This window comes from Balaenoptera physalus, assembly GCF_965194825.1.
Source record: "Balaenoptera physalus genome assembly, chromosome: 7".
In the NCBI taxonomy this organism is placed as follows: domain Eukaryota; kingdom Metazoa; phylum Chordata; class Mammalia; order Artiodactyla; family Balaenopteridae; genus Balaenoptera; species Balaenoptera physalus.
The window spans coordinates 55,486,883-55,509,980 of NC_138886.1; the positions used below are offsets into that span (position 1 = coordinate 55,486,883).

The 23,098-nt window shown below is 37.9% G+C and overlaps 1 protein-coding gene across 11 annotated transcripts in view; it reads left to right on the forward strand.

Annotated features, from left to right (window-relative positions):
* JAK2 (Janus kinase 2) overlaps positions 1-23,098 on the forward strand; it is a 244,896-nt gene that overhangs the window by 58,404 nt on the left and 163,394 nt on the right. For all 11 annotated transcript variants that reach the window (XM_082470856.1, XM_082470861.1, XM_082470860.1 and 8 more), the window contains one exon: positions 14,370-14,501. The gene's annotated coding sequence lies outside the window, so the exon portion shown is untranslated. The remainder of the gene's footprint in view (positions 1-14,369; positions 14,502-23,098) is intronic.

Here is a 23,098-nt window from a genome sequence, read left to right on the forward strand (position 1 = left end):
TTGTAATCAGTGAGTAAAATGTGCCCTGAAAGGAAATCACTTGGTAAGAACTGCTATATGGTAAGAAAAGGTGACTCAAGAAAAGAAGTTCCATGTGGTTGTAAACTTTACTATGTTGTGGATCTCTACAAAAATAAGCCTTCTTTTAAAAAAGAAGCTGATTTAAGGCAAAAGTTTTAAACTGGAGGTTTCTGTTTTAATTTTTCAAAATGAGAACACTTCTTAGGAAATTTTTGTATTTGTTTTAGTGTAAAAAGCAAAGGCAAGGGATAAATAAAATCTGAGTTCAAGCTAGATAAGTTGCAACAACAACTATATTTATTTATTATTTTTTTTGAAAGGTAAATTCTTTTAAGGTATTTAATTTATTTATTTATTTATTTAGGTTGCGTTGGGTCTTAGTTGCAGGCACATGGGATCTTCGTTGAGGCATGCGGGATCTGTTTGTTGTGGCGTGCGAGCTCTTCCTTGAGGCACTTGGGCTTCTCTCTAGTTGTGGCGCATGGGCTCCAGGGCACATGGGCTCTGTAGTTTGCAGCTCTCGGGCTCTCTAGTTGAAGCTCGGTAGTTGTGGCACACAGGCTTAGTTGCCCCGCGGCATGTGGGATCTTAGTTCCCGACCAGGGATCAAACCTGCATTCCCTGCATTGGAATGCGAATTCTTTACCACTGGAGCACCAGGGAAGTCCCGCAACTTTAAACTCTAGGGAAAAAGAGCTGATAGCTCTGAGTAAAAGCAAGTAATAGATTCAAGAAAAACTGGTTAGGGAATTTTTTTTTGTCTGATTTTTTAAATTAACAGCGGCCTTTCTCCATATTTTTCCTGTTTTTTTAGATTCAGATTAGAAGTTGTATAGATATGAGGGATTAGAGAATTGGTCAATAGCAGAGAAAGATGGAGTAATTTCAGTTTGAGAAAGTTCATCTAGCTTTGCCTAGATGGATAAATGGGGACACTAAAGCATGAGTCTGACATTTCTTGTCCCAGCTTAGTGGACTTCCTCCTGAAATGGAACTGGCACTTTAAAGCACATCTCTTTGCCTTTTTTCTAAAGAAAAAGGAAATTCCATATTCTAATTAACCAGCAATTATCCCTCATTAATGAAGAAAGCACAATTTTCAACACTCCCACTACTTGGCACTCTGGAAGCAATCAAGTGAGGCAAGATCCCTATAGCCTTAAGGGCTTTTTTTTCTTGAACAGACAAAACTAGGGTAATTTAACGAGTAATAGCAATCATTTTTTACAATCAAAAGGACTGCAGGATTTGATTAATTCTTTGACTAATGCATAAAAGTAATATTTATGCTTTTCCAAAGGCCAGTATTCAGCATGGACTAAGAGAGGAATGTGTTTTAATAACGTCTCAGCAGAGTTTTATGACTTTAATTTTTTAAAGTGTCTTTATATCCATCATTCTATTTTATTTCATAGTATTTTGGAAAGTGAGTCAGGCATTTTAATAGCCATTTTAAAGATATCTCTAATAGGTTACATTTTCTAAATAAAGTGACAACTGCTTAGTACTAGCGCTGTAGTCGGAATGTGAAGCTCTTGAGGACATCTAAACTCTGACCCCTGAAATTCATATAATGCCCTATGACTGCTCAGAGAAAATGTGCTTCAAGTAACTTATCCTTATTAAAATGATTTAACTGTGACAGTAAAGTTCATTTTCTCATGTGTTTAACATTTCAAATGGATTAATTGTTTAACTAGAAAGTTGTATTCCACTGATTAGTATAGGATGAAAAAAACACCTATTTGTTTCTTCCTCAAGGAAATGTAGGAAGTTTTAAAAATATGAAGTACATTTTTTTGTTTAAGATTAATATGCAACGTTATAAATAACTTGAAGAGTCTTCCAAAGTTGCAACATCTAAATTCAATTGTGTGTTTCCTATCAGGCTTTTTTATACATAGTTTTTTTCCAACATTTTATTAGGAAAATTGTCAAATATACTGAAAAACTGAAACATCTACACGGTGAATTATATATACTCATCAACTAGATTCTACAATTAGCAGTTTATTTGCTTTATCACATATTTATCCAACCATCTATTTATTGATCCCTCCATCCATCAATCCATCTTATTTTTTGATGCATTTCAAAATAGGTTTAAACATCAGTATACTTCAGCTAGTACTTCAGCATACATATTATTAATGAGTTCAGTATTTATTTATGGGGTTTTTTTTGAGGTAAGATTTACATATTGGGAATTCACCATCTTAAGTGTACCACTCAATGAATTTTGACAAATGCATATACTTGGGTAACCTAAACCCCTGTCAAAATATAAAATATTCCCACCTTCCCAGACAGTTCACTCATGCTTCTTCTCAGACATCCCCACATACCTATCCCTCAAAAGGCAACCACTACTATAATATTTTTCAACACAGCTTAGTTTAGTAGCAGTATATAAGCGTTTCAGTTGTTATACATCTTCACTGATATTTGATATTGTCAGTCTTTTTATTTTAGCCACTCTTATGCATTTAGAGCAGTATCTCACTGACTAATGATTTTGAGCACTTATTCATGTATTTATGGCATTCCTATATCTTCCTTTGTGAAATCTCAGTTTAAATCTTTGGTCATTTTTAATTGGGTTGTTTGCTTTTTTAATATTGAATTGTAGGATTTTATATATTTTGGATAAATCTTTTGTCAGGTATATGATTTGCAAATCTTTTCTCCCAGTCTGTATCTTGCCCATTCATTTGCTTAGCAGTGCCTTTTGATGCAGAATATTGGTTTACTGATTTATGTAGATCTTTCAAATGTTGACACATCTGATTATACAAAATTTTAAAAATGACATTTATTAATAGCGCTATCAATCTTATCAGAAAAGTTTTTAAGTATTGAAAAGCTGTCAAGCTAATAATGTTGGCAGATACTAGGGTTCCAAAATTCAAGAAAATGTTTGCCATTACCTAATTCCAAATAACCATAGTTTATTAGTCATTCTTTTTTTTATATACAATTTTATTTTATTATTATTATGTTTTTGGCTGCGTTGGGTCTTTGTTGCTGCATGCAGGCTTTCTCTAGCTATGGCGAGCAGGGGCTCCTCTTCGTTGCGGTGCGCGGGCTTCTCCTTGCAGTGGCTTCTTTTGTTGCCGAGCACGGGCTCTAGGCACGTGGGCTTCAGTAGTTGTCCCGCACGGGCTCAGTAGTTGTGACATGCGGGCTCTAGAGCACAGGCTCAGTAGTTGTGGCGTACGGGCTCAGTTGCTCCACAGCATGTGGGATCTTCCTGGACCAGGGCTGGAACCCGTGTCCCCTGCATTGGCAGGAGGATTCCTAACCACTGCGCCACAAGGGAAGTCCTGATTTCTTTTTTGATGTAAGCATTTACAGCTATAAATCCTACCCTAGGTCGGGCACCCCCTCCCTGGCTGCTGCCCCAAATCCCAGGGAATCCCTAGCTACCAGCCAAGGTTCTGATGGCCTTGGTAGAAGAGGGATACAACTATTTTAGATTGACAGAAAAATTGAGTGGAAAGTACAGAAATTTCCCATACACCCCTGTCCCCATATAGGCACACAAAACCACCCTATTATCAACATCCCACACCAGAGTGATGCATTTGTTACAATCAGTGAGAATACATTGACACATCATCACCCAAAACCTATAGTTTACCCTAGGGATCACTCTTGGTCTTATACATTCAGTGGGTTTGGACAAATATACAGTGACATATATCCACCATTTTAGTATCAAACATAGTTTCACAGCTCTAAAAAAATCCTCTATATCTATTCATCCCTCCCCCTACAATCCCCTGGCAACCACTGATCCTTTTATTGTTTTGTCTTTTCCAAAATGTCATATTGTTGGAATCATACAGTATGGTAGCCTTTTCAGACTGGCTTTTTTATTAGTAATATTCATAGTAATAGTAATTTCATTAGTAAAAATTCATTAGTAATATGAATTTAAGTATCCTCCGTGTCTTTTCAAGGCTTGATAGCTCATTTCTTTTTATCACTGAATAATATCCCATTGTTCCAATGTACCAGTTTATTTACTCATTCACCTACTAAAGGACATTTCGGTTGCTTCCAAGTTTGGGCCATTATGAATAAAGGTTCTGTAAACATTTGTGTGCAGGTTTTGGTGTAAATTTTCAACTCATTTGGGTAATACTAAGAGTCATGATTGCTAACTATTTGGTAAGTGTATGTTTAGTTTTGTAAGAAAATGCCAAATTGTCTTCCAAAGTGGCTGTTCCATTTTGCATTCCCACAAGCAATAAATGAGAATTTCTATTGCTTCACACCCTTGCCAGTGTTGGGTGTTGTTAGTGTTTTGGATTTTGGTCATTCTAAAAGGTGTGAGTGGTATCTCATTGTTGTTTTAATTTGCAATACCCTAGTAAATCTATGTGTCTTTGGATTTAAGATGGGTTTCTTGTGGACAGCATATAGTTGGATCTTGTTTTTGGTCCACTTTGACACTGTCTATCTTTTTTTTTTTTAAACATCTTTTTTGAAGTATAATTGCTTCACAATGGTGTGTTAGTTTCTGCTTTATAACAAAGTGAATCAGCTACACATATACACACGTTCCCATATCTCCTCCCTCCCGCATCTCCCTCCCTCCCACCCTCCCCATCCCACCCCCCCAGGAGGTCACAAAGCACCGAGCTAATCTCCCTGTGCTATGTGGCTGCTTCCCACTAGCTATCTATTTTACATTTGGTAGTGTATATATGTCCATGACACTCTCTCACCCTGTCACATCTCACCCCTCCCCCTCCCCATATCCTCAAGTCCATTCTCTAGTAGGTCTGTGTCTTTATTCCCGTCTTGCCACTAGGTTCTTCATGACCTTTTTTTTCCCCTTAGATTCCATATATATGTGTTAGCATACTGTGTTTGTTTTTCTCTTTCTGACTTACTTCACTCTGTATGACAGACTCTATCATTTTTCTATTATTGGATTGGACTTTTAATTTGTTTCTAATTTTTTGCTCTTTTAGATATATCTACAAGGAACATCTTTTGTACATAAAGCTTTTATCATTTCATTGGATTCTTTCTTTAGGATACATTTCAGAAGTGTAGTTACTAGGTCTGCAAGTATAACCATTTTAACATTCCTGATACTATTACTAAATTGTCAAAAGGATTATACCAATTTGTACTCCAACCTCATAAGTAATTTTAAACTTTGAATTTTTCTGCAGTGGTTCTGTAACTGACAAAAGACTTTTTGAGAAGTAATATATACTTTTACTTTCCCTTAATCTTTTCGAGAAGTGCTTCTCAAACTGCAGTGTGCCTAAAAGTTACCCCCAGATCTTGTTAAAATGTGAAACCTGATGCAGTACACCTGTGTGGAGACTAAGACCATGTTTTTCTAACAAGTTCCCAAGTTGTTCTGATACTGCTGGTCTGATCCCACTGTGAGTACTAAGGCTTGAGGCTTAAGCTGTGACAGAAAAGGAAGTAGGAGAGCCTTTCCTGAGTTTTAAAAAATAAAGCAAGTTTGAAAAATCTCACTTAAGAAAATGTTCCAAAGAAAGTAATCTCCCCAAATTATCTAAATTAGTTTGAAGATTAGGAACAGGATGGAAGTTTGTTATTGATATTAGTAAAGGCAAAAAAAAAAAAAAAGAAGTAAAATTAGACATAGTGCCTGTGATTTTGACTAAAAAACCCAGCTTGAGAGCTCCTCTCTTTAAGGATTATGTTGAGGCTTAAAGCCTGATATTAAAATTAATGTTAAATATGGTCTTTTATCCAGATAAGCAATATTTTCAGTTTTGTCATTCATGTGCATAGACCTCTTTGGTATCATGGATTTCTCTGTGGAAATTTCACATAGTATAAAAATGTGTCTAAGAATATCTCTTCCATATTAAACACATGTTCATCAACACCTTTATTTTTCATTAGGTCAATTTTAAAGATTACTGCTAGTCTAAATAAACTCAAATTTCTTAATAGTTATTTAGATATTTACTCAAGGTATACAACCCACCCTCACTCAAGACATTGGATAATTTAATCATTTACTTAATGTCCTGGAAAATAAAGGATAAAATTATGTAGAAAATTATTTTAAGTTTATATAATTGAGCCTCATAATTTATTTATCCATTATCATCATTAACATGATAGAGGAACTTTCTTTTTTGTCCTCCCTGATGGGAGTGCTGGAAGAGTCGGGTAAAAGAGTTCTGGACATGCCATCTGGCTTTTCTCTATCTCAAGTCAATTCAATAAGTATGTATTGAGAGAGTTTTTATTGTTCTAGCTTTGTGAGAACTACAACAACTATAAGATAAAGTCCTATTCTTCAGTTGCTTCCAAATTACTTTGTGAAATAATTACCATGTATTCTTGTTCAGAGAGAAACTTGGCAAACAAATCACTGTGACAGTCCACCTTTCAGTATTCTACAAGTTGTTTTAGGTTGGGATTTATATGACGCACTAGAGATTTCAAGGTGAAAAAAAATTGAATGCCACTCTTTACTAGCCATATTTCTGATCACAAAAACAAATGTCAAATGTTCATTCAAGAAACAGCTGTCTTTAGATGCTCAGCATAAGTAGGCTTAATACTATGTTGCAGTGGTGAGGACAGATTCCCCTGTAGAGTAATATTTCTCAGCCTGTAATTTATGCCTCTTTTAATAAACATAACATTCACACACACACACACACACATATACACATATCCAGTGAGGTTCTGATACTAACCTCCTTTCCCTCATTGACAAGGGTCAGTCTAGAAAGTGCTGAACCAAGCATGGTATGATAATAATGGTTTATTTCTTCAGTAGCCAAGAGGCCTGACTCCTTGAGGATTACATATTATGATCAACTATTTCAAACATGTAAAAAAATCTAAGTAACTGCATCTAGACCTAATTTCAAGGACCATGTCAATATTGAGTCATACCCTTAAAGTAGTGTTAATTTGCTGGTATTGGCATTGATACCTTAGAGTTCCATGTAGTACAATGCATCCCCCATGTTTAGATGATAAATGAAGGTGAGAATGCTTTTGCTCTATTTTAAAATTTGGTTGATGATTCTATGGAAGGTTCTGCTTCTTTGTTGTGCTTTTAATTATTTTGTGGTTCCTTTTCCAGGTACTCCTAATTTTTACCTTATAGACCTGGACCTACATAGGCAGGGATGCTGGGGATTCTCGTGCTGAGGCAGGCAAGGTGCTGAAAGGTGAAGGAAATGGCAGAAGGGCTTTGTTAGAGTAGGTTCTGGGGAAGTATTTTCCAAGTTGAGTGGCTATCTTTACACAAACTGTGTGTTCTCTGTCTGAGCCTTCAAGCCTTTTGAGGGCTGCTAAATGGATTGGGCTTCACTCTATGCCACAGCTATAGATCTCCAATAGAGCAGAAATATTTAGGGATATTGCTGGCTATGCAAGGCTCCAGAAATTGAGTATGAGTATTCATGAGTATCTTTTTTATGCCTGCTGGATTCCTATATCTTATGGGACAGGAGGTGGTGAGGGTGGTTTATCAATTCTAGTCTAATATTATGAATTTCACCTTAATTTGAGATTGGGTTTATCAGCATCATGTAAAGTTGTGTTTCAACTCTAGCTGTCCATTGGGACTAACTGGGAAACTGTCAAAAACACCAGTGCTTGGGCTTCTCCCTAGACAAATTGAATCAGAGCCCCCGGGGGTAGGGTCCTCAGCACTGGTATTTTTAAAAAGCTCCTTAAGTGACTCTCACATGCAACCACACATTAGGAACCTTTAATTTAGAGAAATGATTCTCCAACTCAGCTGCACATTAGAATCACCAGGGGAATTTAAAAATATCCAGATACTCAGGCTTCACCCTGGGCCAATTGAGTCAGAATCTGTGGGAGTGAGACCCAGGCATCAGTATTTTTTGTTTACTCTCCCCAGATAATTAAAATGTGTGGCCAAGTTTGGTAACCTTTTGAGAACATCCTCCTCTTCTCCATGTAAACTAGTTCATGCCTAATACGGATATGCTCTTTGCTCTGAATTAATTATACCAGTGCTTCTCAAACATATATGTTCATACATGTTTGTTCATATGTTCATGTATTATGTTCATATATGTTCACATGTTCATGTATGTATACCTTGGGATCTTGTTAAAATGCATATTCTGAATCAGCAGGGGTGGCACTGAGATTCTGCGTTTCCAACGAGATCCCAGGTGATACCAGTGCTGCTGGTTACGTGGACCACACTTTGAGTAGCAGTGAGTCTTGCCATTGTATGGCCATCTGGATGAACCTTCAATTAAAAAAATAAAAAGATAGAATATAGGATTTTATATAGAGGTCCGTACTTTAAGATAGTTAATTATAATTAATTAGCCTACACTTAAAATTCTGGTAAATGATATTTTATTTGGGATACTTAATGAAACAATTAGGGAAAAATGTGTTGTCCCAGATAACATTGAAATGTTTCAGATAGAACCACTTGTCAGACCGGTTTTAAAAAAGATTCAAGCATTGGGTGGTTCAGCGTACTAGAGCAGTGGCAAAGTTCTTTAAAAATTTATCTGCAAAACCCATTGTATAAAGCAGACATAATAATTATACAAATTTTACAATGCTGTTTAAATTTTTTTTGTTTGATGGGAAGATATGCCACTGTTTCTGGAAAGCCTGAACCGTTTCCATACAACCTCTGATCCCTCTGAGCACAGACTGGAATCCTTTGATTCAATGTACAGAGAATACAAGAAATCTATTATGAGGAATTCAGTTAGACTTAAGTGGAGCATACATTTGGAAATCTTCATTTATATAATCGCTTGTAGCCATTAGGTAAATTTAGTTGTTCGTGATTTATTAAAAAAACTTTCATTGTTGACTTTTTATGAGTCAGCCATAATTCTAGGAAATGGAAATGCCAGTGAGAAGATCTATTCAAAATTAACAGAGAAAATAATTTTTATTCCCAAATTGAAATATATGTGATTATACAAAAATTCAGAAGAACTTGCATTAAAGTACAAGGTGAAGCAGCAAGCACTGATGTAGAAGCTGCAGCAGGTTATCCAGATCTAGCTAAGATGAAGGTGGCTACACTAAAAAACAGATTTTCAATGTAGATGAAACAGCCTTACATTGGAAGAAGATGGCATCTAGAACTTTCATAACTAGAGAGGAGAAGTCAATGCCTGGCTTCAAAGCTTCAAGGACAGGCTGACTCCCTTGTTAGGGGCTAATGCAGCTGGTGACTTTAATTTGAAGCCAGTGTTCGTTTACCATTCTGAAAATCCTAGCACCCTTAAGAATTATGCTAGGGACTTCCCTGGTGGCACAGTGGTTGGGAATCCACCTGCCAATGCAGGGGACATGCGTTCAAGCCCTGGTCCGGGAAGATCCCACATGCTGCAGAGCAACTAAGCCCGTGTGCCACAACTACTGAGCCTGTGCTCTAGAGCCCGTGAGCCACAGCTACTGAGCCTGTGTGCCACAACTACTGAGCCTGCAGTGTAGAGCCCACAAGACACAACTGCTGAGCCTGCGTGCCACAACTACTGAGGCCCGCACGCCTAGAGCCCATGCTCCGTAACGGGAGAAGCCACCGCAATGAGAAGCCCATGCACCACAATGAAGAGTGGGCCCCGCTCACCGCAACTGAAGAGGGCCCGCACGCAGCAGTGAAGACCCAACACAGCTAAAAAATAAATAAATAAATATTTATCTCTCAAACCTATACACTTAAAAAAAAAAAAGAATTATGCTATATCTACCCTGTTTGTACTCTATAAATGGAACCACAAAGTCTGAACAATAGCACGTCTGTTCACAACGTCATTTACTGAATACTTTAAGCCCTCTGTGGAGACATACTGCACAGAAAAAAAGATTCCTTTCAAAATATTACTGCTCATTGACAATGCAGCTGGTCACCCCAGGAGCTCTGCGGTACAATGAGATTAATGTTGTTTTCATGCCTGCTAACACAACATACATTCTGAAGCCCATGGATCAAGGAGTCACTTTGACCTCAAGCCTTATTATTTAAGAAATACATTTTGTAAGGCTATAGCTACTCCTCTGATGGATCTGGGCCCAGTCAACTGAAAACCTTCTGGGAAGGATTGACCATTCTAGATGCCATTAAGAACATTCATGATTCATGGGAAGAGGTCAAAATATCAACATTTACAGGAGTTTGGGAGACGTTGATTCCAACCCTGATGGATGACTTTGAGGGGTTCAAGACTTAAGTGGAGGAAGGAACTGCAGATGTGGTGGAAGTAGCAAGGGAATTAGAATCAGAAGTGGAGCTTGAAGATGTGACGGACCTGCTGCAGTCTCATGACAAAACTTTAATGGATGAGGACTAACTTCTTATGGATGAGCAAAGAAAGTGGTTTCTTGAGGTGGAAGCTACTCTTGGTGAAGATGCTGTGGAGATTGTTGAAATGACATCAAAGGACTTAGAATACTATACAAACTTAGTTGATAAAGCAGCAGCAGGGTTTGAGAGGATTGACTCCAATTTTGAAGGAAGTTTTACTGTGGGTAAAATGCTATCAAACATCATTGTGGGCTATAGAGAAATAGTTCGTGAAAGGAAGAGTCAATCAATGCGGCAAACTTCATTGTTGTCTTATTTTAATAAATGGCCACAGCCGTCCCAACCTTCAGCAACCACTACCCTGATCAGTCAGCAGCCATCAACATCGAGGCAAGATCCTCAACGAGCAAAAATATTACGACTTGCTAAAGGTTAAGATGATGGTTAGCATTTTTTAGCAATAAAGTATTTTTTAAATAAGGTATGTACATTGTTTTTTTAGACATAATGCTATTGCATAATTAGTAGACTACAGTATAGTATAAGCATAACTTTTATATGCGCTGGGAAGCCAGAAAATTCATGTGACTTGCCACCACAGCCAAAACATCTCAACATCTTAGAGGTATGCCTGTAATCGTGAAGCACAAAATATGAGGAGGGACTGTGTGAGAGAAGACTCCTCGTGGCTGCTGAACTCAGACTAGGTCAGCAGACGATAGCTCTCCAAAGCATGAGGCACAGGCAAAACCTGTTTGGAGTATAGTCAGCCCTCTGTATCCATCGGTTCTGCATCCGTGGATTCAACCAACCGCGGATTAAGAATATTAGAAAAAAAATACCAGAAAGTTCCAAAAAGCAAAACTTTAATTTGTCACGTGCAGGCAACTATTTACATAGCATTTACATTGTATTTACAACTATTTACATAACATTTAGATTGTATTAAGTATTATAAGTAATACAGATGATTTAAAGTATACAGGAGGGTGTACATAGGTTATGTCCAAATACTCTGCCATTTTATATAAGGGACTTGAGCATCCACAGATTTTGGTATCCGAGGGTGTCCTAGAACCAGTCCCCCTTGGTTACTGAGGGATGACTGTAATAGGAATAGAGCTGGAAAACTGACAGCAGAAGCTTCCCTGAAACCCTACTACCTTCTGTAGTTCCACCTCCTCTATTTCTAGGTCACTCTCTCAGGTACCCTAACTCCAAGAGTCCTTCAAACAATCCCCTACTGGACAAACCACTAATTCTTTTCTGTTGCTGTCATCTACCTCATATCTTCCCTTCCTTGCTTACCGAATTAAAATTCCATGATCAACTATTATAATCAGTTATTTGCATACACCCTCAACTTCCTTGCCTCTTTTTCACTTCCTCTTACTCATCCAGGAAATCTCCAACACTGTTTTAATTAAGCTTTCTCTATTCTGAACTTTGTCTCATGCAGCTGAATGTGGGTGGAGAAAAACCCACAACCATGCTGATGAGTCTGACTTCGAATTCTTGCCGTCTAGTGGGCTCTTAACACTGCCTGGTTTTCAAACTACATCTCCTTGGTCTTTTCATCCTTCTGTTCTTCTAGATGACTTCTTCGTGCCTTCGCTTTTATCTTCAAACCTCAACATCTCTACCCCTCCCACCCAAATTCACTGTCGGTTGATGATCTTGCTTCCTATACATAGGAAAGAAAAATGAGAATCAGTTGGTGAACAGAAGCCTCAGCTGTCCGTATTGTACCCGTGTAACCTGCTTTCTTTTACTTTGGGCATCCAATGGAGGTGCTCTGCTGAAGGGAACCTGCTGGGAGGTGTGGAGTTGGCTTAAGGCCTCCAGTTGGTCCACTTTTAGTTTTACTGCAGAGTTGACACTGAGAGCCCTCCCCCCCAGCTCCCTCAGGCTTCTCCTAGCCAGTGACTCAGCATGGTAGGAGTACCAGAGATGGGTCATTTTTGCTCCACGTGCAATTCCTCTAATAGGCAGTTTCTGCTTGAAGACTCCCTATTGACCCGGTCAAGACTTTCTGAGTGGTACTGCAGTTTTGAGTCTTGCTACCCAATCCTCTATTTTTCTTTCTCATTTAAAAAATCTTTATGGAGATATAATTCACGTACCATACATTTCACCTATTTACAGTGTACAATTCAATCATTTTCATTCTATTCACAGAGTTGTACAACCATCACCACAATCAATTTTAGAAAATTTTCTTTACCTACCCCCCAGAGAAATCCATACCCTTTAGCTGTCACTCTCCAAATTCGCCATCCCCCACAGCCTTAGACAACCATTAATTTACTTTTGTCTCTATAGATTTGCCCCTTCTGGATAATTCATATAAGAGCAGTCATATACTATGTGGTCATTTGTGACCAGCTTCTTTCCCTTAGCATGTTTTAAAGGCTCATCCATGTTGTAGCATGTAGCATTACTACCTTTTTATTGCTGAAAATATTTAATTGTAGGGATGCACCACAGTTTATTTATTCACCCATCAGTTGATAGACATTTGGGTTGTTTATACTTTTTGCCTATCATGAATAATATTTCTGTGAACATTTGTGTACAAGTTTTTGAAAGGATATTTGTTTTCATTTCTCTTGTGTCTATACCTAAGAGTGGAATTGTTGGTCCATATAACTCTGTTTAACCCTTTGAGGAACTAACCAATCCTCCTTTATTCCTTCTGTTTTTCACCAGGTCTCAGGCTTTCATCATGGTCTGAAGGCTCTTCCCATCTACTCCTGCTCTCTTTTCCCTTTACCCTTCACAAATGTTTCTCCTAATAAATCTCTTGCACATCTAATTTTATCCTGGCATCTGCTTCTCATAGGACCCTAACTTATATATCCTAGTTCCCCTGAGCCCTTCTAGGGTGTTTTTTTTTTTGACCACACTGCACAGCTTGCAGGATCTTAGTTCCCTGACCAGGGATCGAACCAGCCATCAAACCTGGGCCCTGGCAGTGAAAGCACCAAGTCCTAACCACTGGACTGCCAGGGAATTCCCTCCTGAGCCCTTCTAGAAGAAACTACTAAAGCATGAACTGAGAGATGAAGAAACTGTAGCAGAATGACTGATGAATGTTGAATCTCTTTTACTGTAGGAATAAGAATAGAGTAAACATGAAGGTTATAGCTACAGAACATAATGTAAGTTTTTAAAAGAAGCGATATAAGTTATGAAAATAGTCCAGTACTACCCACTTTTTAAGCTCAAATGACATCTACTTTAAGAGGACATCTTTGTGAGGAGACAGAGCTAGCTTCAAATAGCAACTTTAATATTGGGTTGGCCAAAAAGTTCGTTTGGGTTTTTCCGTAAGAGGTTATGGGAAAACCCGAATGAACTTTTTGGCCAACCCAATACTTAGTGGTTATGTTACTTTGGGCCACTTAACTTTGCTGAGTTTCATTTCTTGTCTGTAAAATAGAGATATTACTTACCTAATAGAATGTATAGCAAAAATATACATGAATGAAAAGTTCATTCATTCAATAGATATTTATTGGCACCTACCATGTACCATGCACTGTCCTAGGTGCTAAGGCATATAGTATGAATATAACAGACATGGAACTCACTTTCTACTTGAGGGAAGACAGACAAACAAATAAATGAAATATATTGTATGTGAACTGGTAATGAGTGTCATGGAGAAAAACAAATCAGGGTACTGGTGTAGGGAGTGCTGGGGGCTGGGAGATATTGCAGTTTCAATTACATCTCACCTGAAGGATGTGGTGGAGCAAGACATGTGGATATAGGAAGGTAGGGAGGGGCCCAGGGAAGGTCACTACCCCAATTCCTGGCTGCAGCTATGGTTACTGTTGTAGCACTTGTAATGACCCATTTTGGCTTCCCTGAAGCAGCAACTCTGACATCTACAACTTCAGACCAAGGTCTTCCAGTGGGATATCTCCCTGGTTGCGGTCTATAACTGAGCCACAGAAAGCTCTACCTTGAGCTTTCAGTTTCTTATAAAGGCCCTGGATATATCAGTATTTTATTTGACATGTTCTCTCTCTCCATTCCCTTCCTGACTGTGACACAGGTGCTGGATGGCTGGGCTGGATGGCAATCTTGAACAACAACATCCTGTGCTTAACTCAGTTATCACTCATCACACCTCCTGATACTCATTTTCTCCAGACTAAACTTCTGAACCTCAAATTCTTTCCTTAAGGTGAGTTACTTCCATAACCAGACCTCTACCCAGGGAGTAAAGTGGTAACTTTTTTCCTGATAGCTTAGGGTATTATTGGTACAGAGGATTTGGTCACTGAAACCTCATATTTGTTCTGCCATTGTTCTTTTTCATTAATTCACTTATATGACAAGATTTATTTAGCACCTATGATATGTCAAACTTTGATTGATACTGGATATGTGGTGGGGAAAGAAACAGATATATTTCCTGCCTTCACAGTCTACAAGGGTACCTTTGAGTGCTTATGCAATAGACTCTTCCTACACCTACCCTACTGACAAAAAATAGGTACATTGCTTGGGCTGCATCATCTTTGCAGCCTCTGTAACTTGTAGAATATGAAATTTAGACTTGATGATTGTATCTTATCAGTGATCTCTATGATCTGTAAGGTTATTCAGCATCAACCCTTTCTGATTTTAGAATTTGATTTGTATTGTTTACTCAATGCTATCAATTTAAATTCATTGCATTATAACAATGTAATCTTAATAAAACTAGGGGCTCCTCTATGGTCTAGGCATTATATAGTAACTGTATTCAAATAAGTACAAGTTAATAGCCAAGAGTAATTGAAGAGAAAATTTGAGGGTTTTTTTAAGGGTATGAAAGTGTACCCAATTTATAACATAAAGCAAAATGTTTTGAAATTCTCTTTGCCATCCATCTCTTATTTCCTTCCACATACTATAGAAACTTGAAATAAAGATCTCTTCTTTTTGTTCATCCCTCAAGTCAGATACTATACCTGGGCCTCATGCATTTTTCATCTTTCTCCCCTCCCTCTCTTCTGTGCATGGCTTGTTTATTATGAATGTCATCCTGAGCTCTCTGGCTTACTTTTTTTCTTTCCATTTCACCCATTACATGGATTCTCTACAATAGTGGTTTGTTTATTTTTTGTTTTGTTTTGTTTTTTGAGTGGAGAAAGGTTTATTGCAATTCTAAGCAAGGAGAACAGAACGGCTCATGCTCAAAAGACCTGGACTCAGTGGTTCTTAACTTTCGCATGCCTCAGAATCTTATGGAAGTCTTGTTTAGAACACAAGTGACTGGGCCTCACCTCCAGGGTTTGATACAGGAGGTCCGAGTTGGGGCTCAAGAATTTACATTTCTAATAAGTTCCCAGGTAGCACTGTTACTGCTGGTCCAGGGATCACATTCTGAGAACTACTACTCTACAACATAGGAGCCAGCAGCTGTTCCAGCAAACAAGAATTTATCCCTGGGTAAAGAAGGCTTTGTTTTACATTATATATAAATAATGTTACCTGATTCCTTATATGTTAATACAAAGCTTAAGAATTTAATGATTCTCAAACTCTTCCAAAATATAGCAGAGGGAGGAACACTCCCAAACTCATTCTAAGAGGCCACCGTCACCCTGATACCAAAACCAGACAAAGATATCACAAAGAAAGAAAACTACAGGCCAATATCACTGATGAACATAGATGCAAAAATCCTGAACAAAATACTAGCAAACAGAATCCAACAGCACATTAAAAGGATCATACACCATGATCAAGTGGGGTTTATCCCAGGAATGCAAGGATTCTTCAATATATGCAAATCAGTCAATGTGATACACCATATTAACAAATTGAAGGAGAAAAACCATATGATCATCTCAATAGATGCAGAAAAAGCTTTCAACAAAATTCAACAGCCATTTATGATAAAAACCTTCCAGAAAGTAGGAGGAGGCCATAATAAAGGCCATATTAAAGTCCATATGACAAACCCACAGCCAACATCGTTCTCAATGGTGAAAAACTGAAAGCATTTCCTCTAAGATCAGGAACAAGACAAGGTTGTCCACTCTCACCACTATTATTCAACATAGTTTTGGAAGTTTTAACCACAGCAATCAGAGAAGAAAAAGAAATAGGAGGAATCCAAATTGGAAAAGAAGAAGTAAAGCTGTCACTGTTTGCAGGTGACATGATACTATACATAGAGAATCCTAAACATGCTACCAGAAAACTACTAGAGCTAATCAATGAATTGGTAAAGTAGCAGGATACAAAATTAATGCACAGAAATCTCTTGCATTCCTATACACTAATGATGAAAAATCTGAAAGAGAAATTAAGGAAACACTCCCATTTACCATTGCAACAAAAAGAATAAAATACCTAGGAATAAACCTACCTAAGGAGACAAAAACCTGTATGCAGAAAACTGTAAGTCACTGATGAAAGAATCTGAAGATGATAGAAACAGGTGGAGAGATATACCATGTTCTTGGAGTGGAAGAATCAACATTGTGAAAATGACTATATTATCCAAAGCAATCTACAGATTCAGTGCAATCCCTATTAAACTACCACTGGCATTTTTCACAGAACTAGAACAAAAAATTTCACAGTTTGTATGGAAACACAAAAGACCCCAAATAGCCAAAGCAATCTTGAGAAAGAAAAATGGAGCTGGAGGAATTAGGCTCCTGGACTTCAGGCTATACTACAAAGCTATAGTAATCAAGACAGTATGGTACTGACACAAAAAGAGAAATATAGAGAATGGAACAGGATAGAAAGCCCAGAGATAAACCCATACATATATGGCCAAAGCAATCTTGACAAAGAAAAGTGGAGTGGAGGACTCAGGCTCCCAGACCTCAGACTATACTACAAAGCTACAGTAATCAAAACAGTATGGTACTGGCACAAAAACAGAAATATAGATCAATGAAACAGTATAGAAAGCCCAGAAATAAATCCACGTACATATGGTCACCTTATTTTTGATAAAGGAGGCAAGAATATACAATGGAGAAAAGACAGCCTCTTCAATAAGTGGTGCTGGGAAAACTGGACAGCTACATGTAAAAGAATGAAATTAGAACACTCCCTAACACCATACACAAAAATAAACTCAAAATGGATTAAAGACATAAATGTAAGGCCAGACACTATAAAACTCTTAGAGGAAAACATAGGCAGAACACTCTATGACATAAATCACAGCAAGATCCTTTTAGACCCACCTCTTAGAGAAATGGAAAAAAAAATAAATAAATGGGACCTAATGAAACTTAAAAGCTTTTGCACAGCAAAGGAAACCATAAACAAGAAGAAAAGACAACCCTCAGAATGGGAGAAAATATTTGCAAATGAAACAACCAACAGAGGATTAGTCTCCAAAATATACAAATAGCTCATGCAGCTCAATAAAAAAACCAAGCAACCTAATCAAAAAATGGGCAGAAGACCTAAATAGACATTTCTCCAAAGATAAACAGATTCTCAAAAAACCCATGAAAGGATGCTCAACATCACTAATCATTAGAGAAATGCAAATCAAAACTACAGTGAGGTATCACCTCACACCGGTCAGAATGGCCATCATCAAAAAATCTAGAAACAATAAATGCTGCAGAGGGTGTGGAGAAAAGGGAACCGTCTTGCACTGTTGGTGGGAATGTAAATTGATACAGCCACTATGGAGAACAGTATGGAGGTTCCTTAAAAAACTAAAAATTGAACTACCATACGACCCAGCAATCCCATTACTGGGCATATACCCTGAGAAAACCATAATTCAAAAAGAGTCATGTACCACAATGCTCATTGCAGCTCTATTTACAATAGCCAGGACATGGAAGCAACCTGAGTGTCCATCGACAGATGACTGGATAAAGAAGATGTGACACATATATACAATGGAATATTACTCAGCCATAAAACGAAACGAAATTGAGTTATTTGTAGTGAGGTGGATGGACCTAACAACTGTCCTACAGAGTGAAGTAAGTCAGAAAGAGAAAAACAAATACTGTATGCTAACACATATATATGGACTCTAAAAAAAAAAAAAAGTTCTGAAGAACCTAAGAGCAGGACAGGAATAAAGACACAGACATAGAGAATGGACTTGAGGACATGGGGATGGGGAAGGGTAAGCTGGGACGAAGTTAGAAAGTGGCATGGACTTATATATACTACCAAATGTAAAATAGATAGCTAGTGGGAAGCAGCCGCATAGCACAGGGAGATCAGCTCAGTGCTTTGTGACCACCTAGAGGGCTGGGATAGGGAGAGTGGGAGGGAGATGCAAGAGGGAGGAGATATGAGGATATATGTATAAGTATAGCTGATTCACTTTGTTATACAGCAGAAACTAACACACCATTGTCAAGCAATTATACTCCAATAAAGATGTTTAAAAAAATAAATAAATAAAAGTAAAAAAAAAAAAATTGACCAGAATGCCAAAAAAAAAAAAAAAAAAGTAGATGTGGCACATATATACAATGGAATGTTACTCAGCCATAAAAAGAAACGAAACTGAATTATTTGTATGAGGTGGATGGACCTAGAGTCTGTCATACAGAGTGAAGTAAGTCAGAAAGAGAAAAAGAAATACTGTATGCTAACACATATTATATATGGAATCTAAAAAAAAAAAAGGTTCTGAAGTATCTAGGGGCAGGACAGGAATAAAGACGCAGATGTAGAGAATGGATTTGAGGACACGGCGAGGGGGAAGGGTAAGCTGGGACGAAGTGAGAGAGTGGCATGGACGTATATACACTACCAAATATAAAGTAGATAGCTAGTGGGAAGCAGCCGCATAGCACAGGGAGATCAGCTCGGTGCTTTGTGACCACCTAGAGGGGTGGGATAGGGAGGGTGAGAGGGAGACGCAAGAGGGAGGGGATATGGGTATATATGTATACATATAGCTGATTCACTTTGTTATACAGCAGAAACTAACACACCATTGTAAAGCAATTATACTCCAATTAAGATGTTAAAAAAAAAAGATTTTAATGAATCATCTTCTATCAGCATATTTAACATCCTGTAGGTAGGGATGTGTATCTCATAGACTCTGGTATAATGCACGAAGAATAAAGGAAATAATATTTATTGCTTGATTACCTCTACAGGAGACAGTATAGTGGAGTTGGTATGAGAGTTAGCTCTGAAGCCGGGTCTTCTGGGATTCAATCTTGCCTCTGCAGAGTTTCTGGAAGGCCCTGGGAAAGTTCTTCTCTGGTCTCAATTTCTTATTTTTGAAATGAAGATAACAGAGGTAGCCATCTCCTAGAGTTGTTGTGAGGCTCAAATGATTTAATATACGTATAAAGCTCTTCAAGCATGACTGGTGTGTTGCACGCACTGTGACATTACCATCAGGAATTTGTTGTTTTCTCTATGTTATCTCATTAAAACCTGAAATTAGTTCTAAAAGGTAGGCACCCATATTATTCTCATTGTGGAGACTAGGAAACAGAAGTTCAGAAAGGTTGAATAAAGAATCCCCAGCTAGGGGACTTCCTGGTTGTCCAGTGGTTAAGACTCCGTGCTCCCAATGCAGGGGGCCCAGGCTCGATCCTTGGTCAGGGAACTAGATCCCGCATGCTGCAACTAAGATCCTACGTGCCACAACTAAGACCCGGCACAGCCAAATAAATAAGTAAATAAATATTAAAAAAAAAAAAAAAGAATCCCCAGCTAGTAAAAATCTCTGGCCTTTGTTATTTCACCAGCATTTTCCCAAAGGAATCATTTTCTCCCATAAGAAAAATGGTACAAGGAAGCTAATTTCAAAACTATATTTGAATATGATTGAATAATTGCTTGATCAAGATGGTTGGTGAATTTTATACTCTAACGTTATGTCTCCTTTAAAATGTATTAAAGACAAATTATGGAGGCAAGGATAGGTAGAATAGTGGCTGTGTGACAAACTAGTGAATGTCTAACATTTGCAGACTACCTGTCATATAATAGGTGTTTTAAAAAATATATGTCGATCGATTAGAATGAATGTTATTTGGAATTTAAATTACCTAAAATTAAAGATTCATAATATCCAGAGTTAGTGAGATTGTAGAGAAATGGGCATTGATATACTAGTATGAGATTTTTGAAAGTCAATTTGGCAATAGCCACCAAATTCTAAATATATATTTCTTTTGGCTCAGAGAGTCTAATTGTCTATCCTAGGGAATACTTTTGTGCCCATGGAATATATGTACAATGACGTTCAAATTTAGCACTGTTTTTAAAAAAAATTAATTAATTATTTTTAATTTTTGGCTGCATTGGGTCTTTGTTGTTGCGCGCGGGCTTTCTCTAGTTGGGGCTAGCGGGGACTACTCTTTGTTGTGGTGCGCGGGCTTCCCATTGCGGTGGCTTCTCTTGTTGCGGAGCATGGGCTCTAGGGATGCGGGCTTCAGTAGCTGTGGTAGGCGGGCTCAGTAGTTGTGGCACGTGGGCTCAGTAGTTGTGGCACATGGGCTTAGTTGCTCCGCGGCATGTGGGATCTTCCCAGACCAGGGCTCGAACCCGTGTCCCCTGCATTGGCAGGCAGATTCTTAACCACTGCGCCACCAGGGCAGCCCCTGGCAGGCGGATTCTTAACCACTGTGCCACCAGGGAAGTCCTAGCACTGTTTTTAATTGTGAAAATTACAAACCTAAATGTTCATAAATGGGGGAATTATTTGGTAAGTTATGATTACCCATTTTGTTGGACACTGTGTAAAAAGTTAAAAAGAATGAGGGAAAGCAATAAATGTTGAAATGAAAGGTCTTCAGAAGGTGTTAAGTGAAAAAATGGTAACACAAAAAAGTATAGAATTATCTATTTGGTTTATAGAGTTCAAAACTAAATCTATAGGAAATAAGTAGGAAAATGCTTAGAAAAAGTTCTGAAAAGTCACACACGAAATAGTTATCAGTGGTTACCTCTGGGAAGTAAAGAGGGCTAGGAAAAGAGGAACAAGAGGAACTTCCACTTTGTATACTTTATCTTCCATATTAGTTGGATTTACCACAAGTAGTATGTATTAATGTTTACTTTGGGATCAAAAAGGAAAAAAGTAGCTTGCTCAACAAATATACTTATAAGCCCTTTAATGAGGATAATAGATGCTAAAATGTACAAGACAACCTTTCAAAAGCCTTAAAACATGTCTATTCCAGTAATTAGCAGTTATTTAAAAATTTTTCCAAAGTTATCATTCCTACTAAAAACTTTATCACTTGTAGTGCTGTTGATCCCCAGAACATTTCCTGTGGGTAGTAAAAGAGCTGAATTGGTATCTAAGTGGAAAGCACACAATACTAAAGTTCTTGTAGCATTAGAATACCTAGCCAGAGAGTTTGCCTGAGGACTATTACATCATTTCATGCTTGATTTATAACAGATGAAGGCAACAGAGGAAAAAAAACCAAACCAAAACAAAACAAAAGTCAAAAAAACAAAACCACTATTACACAAATGGAGAAACCAAAGAAATAGTATTTGTTTTTATTCTCCAAATGAATGGTTATATCAGTGTTCAGTGGGAGACAGTATTAGGTGTGGATGAAAGAAGAAAGTTATTCTCCTGGTTTTTCTCAGTTTCAGTTTGAGGAATGTAGGGTAGTATATTAGTTTCCTTGACTGCTGAAACAAAATATCACAAACTGGGGGCTTAAAACACCAGAAATTTATTCTTTCACAGTTTTGGAGGCTAGAAGTCCAAAATCAAGGTGTTGGGAGTGCCATGCTCCCTCCAAAGCCTCTAGGGAAGATTTCTTCCTTGACTCTTTCAGCTTCTGGTAGCCCCAGGTGTTCCTTGGCTATAAGTGTATCACTCCAATCTCTGCCTCCCTTTCACATGGTTGTTTTCTCCCTGTTGTCTCTGTCTTCTCTAGTCATAAGGCCACTGGTCTACTGGATTAGGGCCCACCCTAATGACCTCATTTTAACCTAATTACAAACAAATATCCTATTTCCACATGTCACAGGTACAGGAGGTTAGCACTTCAACATAACTTTTTGGGGGACAGAATTCAATCCCTAATAAATGGCTTGCAGTCTGATCAGTTATTAATAACAGTTATTTAAAATGTATGACTTTTGCATGAGACTGATTCAGTGGGCTTTAAAGCACCTCATAGTCATTCAATTAGCATAATCTCAACAATAGTCCAGAAAGACGTAGGTGACTTTAAAAAAAAATTTCGGGTAAACATATTCAGGCATAGGTCACTGTGATAGGCCTTAGGTCCAGAAGAGAACTGAAAGGACAGAAACGTGGATAAAGTAAGACTACCCGAAAGAAGGTGCTCCCTCAGCGCCAGCTGCCCCTGCAAGGAGGAAAACACTGGTTTTCCCTTTGATCAACTCTCATGATGTAGAGATAAAGGAGCACAGCCTCAAAACCTTAGGAAGAGAAGGCATCAAGAGAAAGGGGGGGAAAAAGGTCTAGTTAAGGACAAATTATAGACACTGGAGGTATGTAACCAGTTAGGAGTGGAAGTTAAAATTGAGAACTATGTCATGCAGCATTTTCTGGTCAGTTTATGTATTTCACAGGTAACACTGAAATTCAGAGTATTTAACCACATCATTATGATGCTTTAATATCAAATCAGATTTTCCTTTGGTCAGTAGTGTAGATAGCGTGGAGTGACCACAGCAATTATTATAACTATGGCCCAGAAAACTCACAAAATTATTGTTACAGAGAAAGTAGAGTGAAGCGATTTAGAAAAGAAAATTGAACAGTGGTGACAGGAGTGATGTTTTATAGGAGGAGGTATCTTTATTTTCTGCTAACCCATGGGT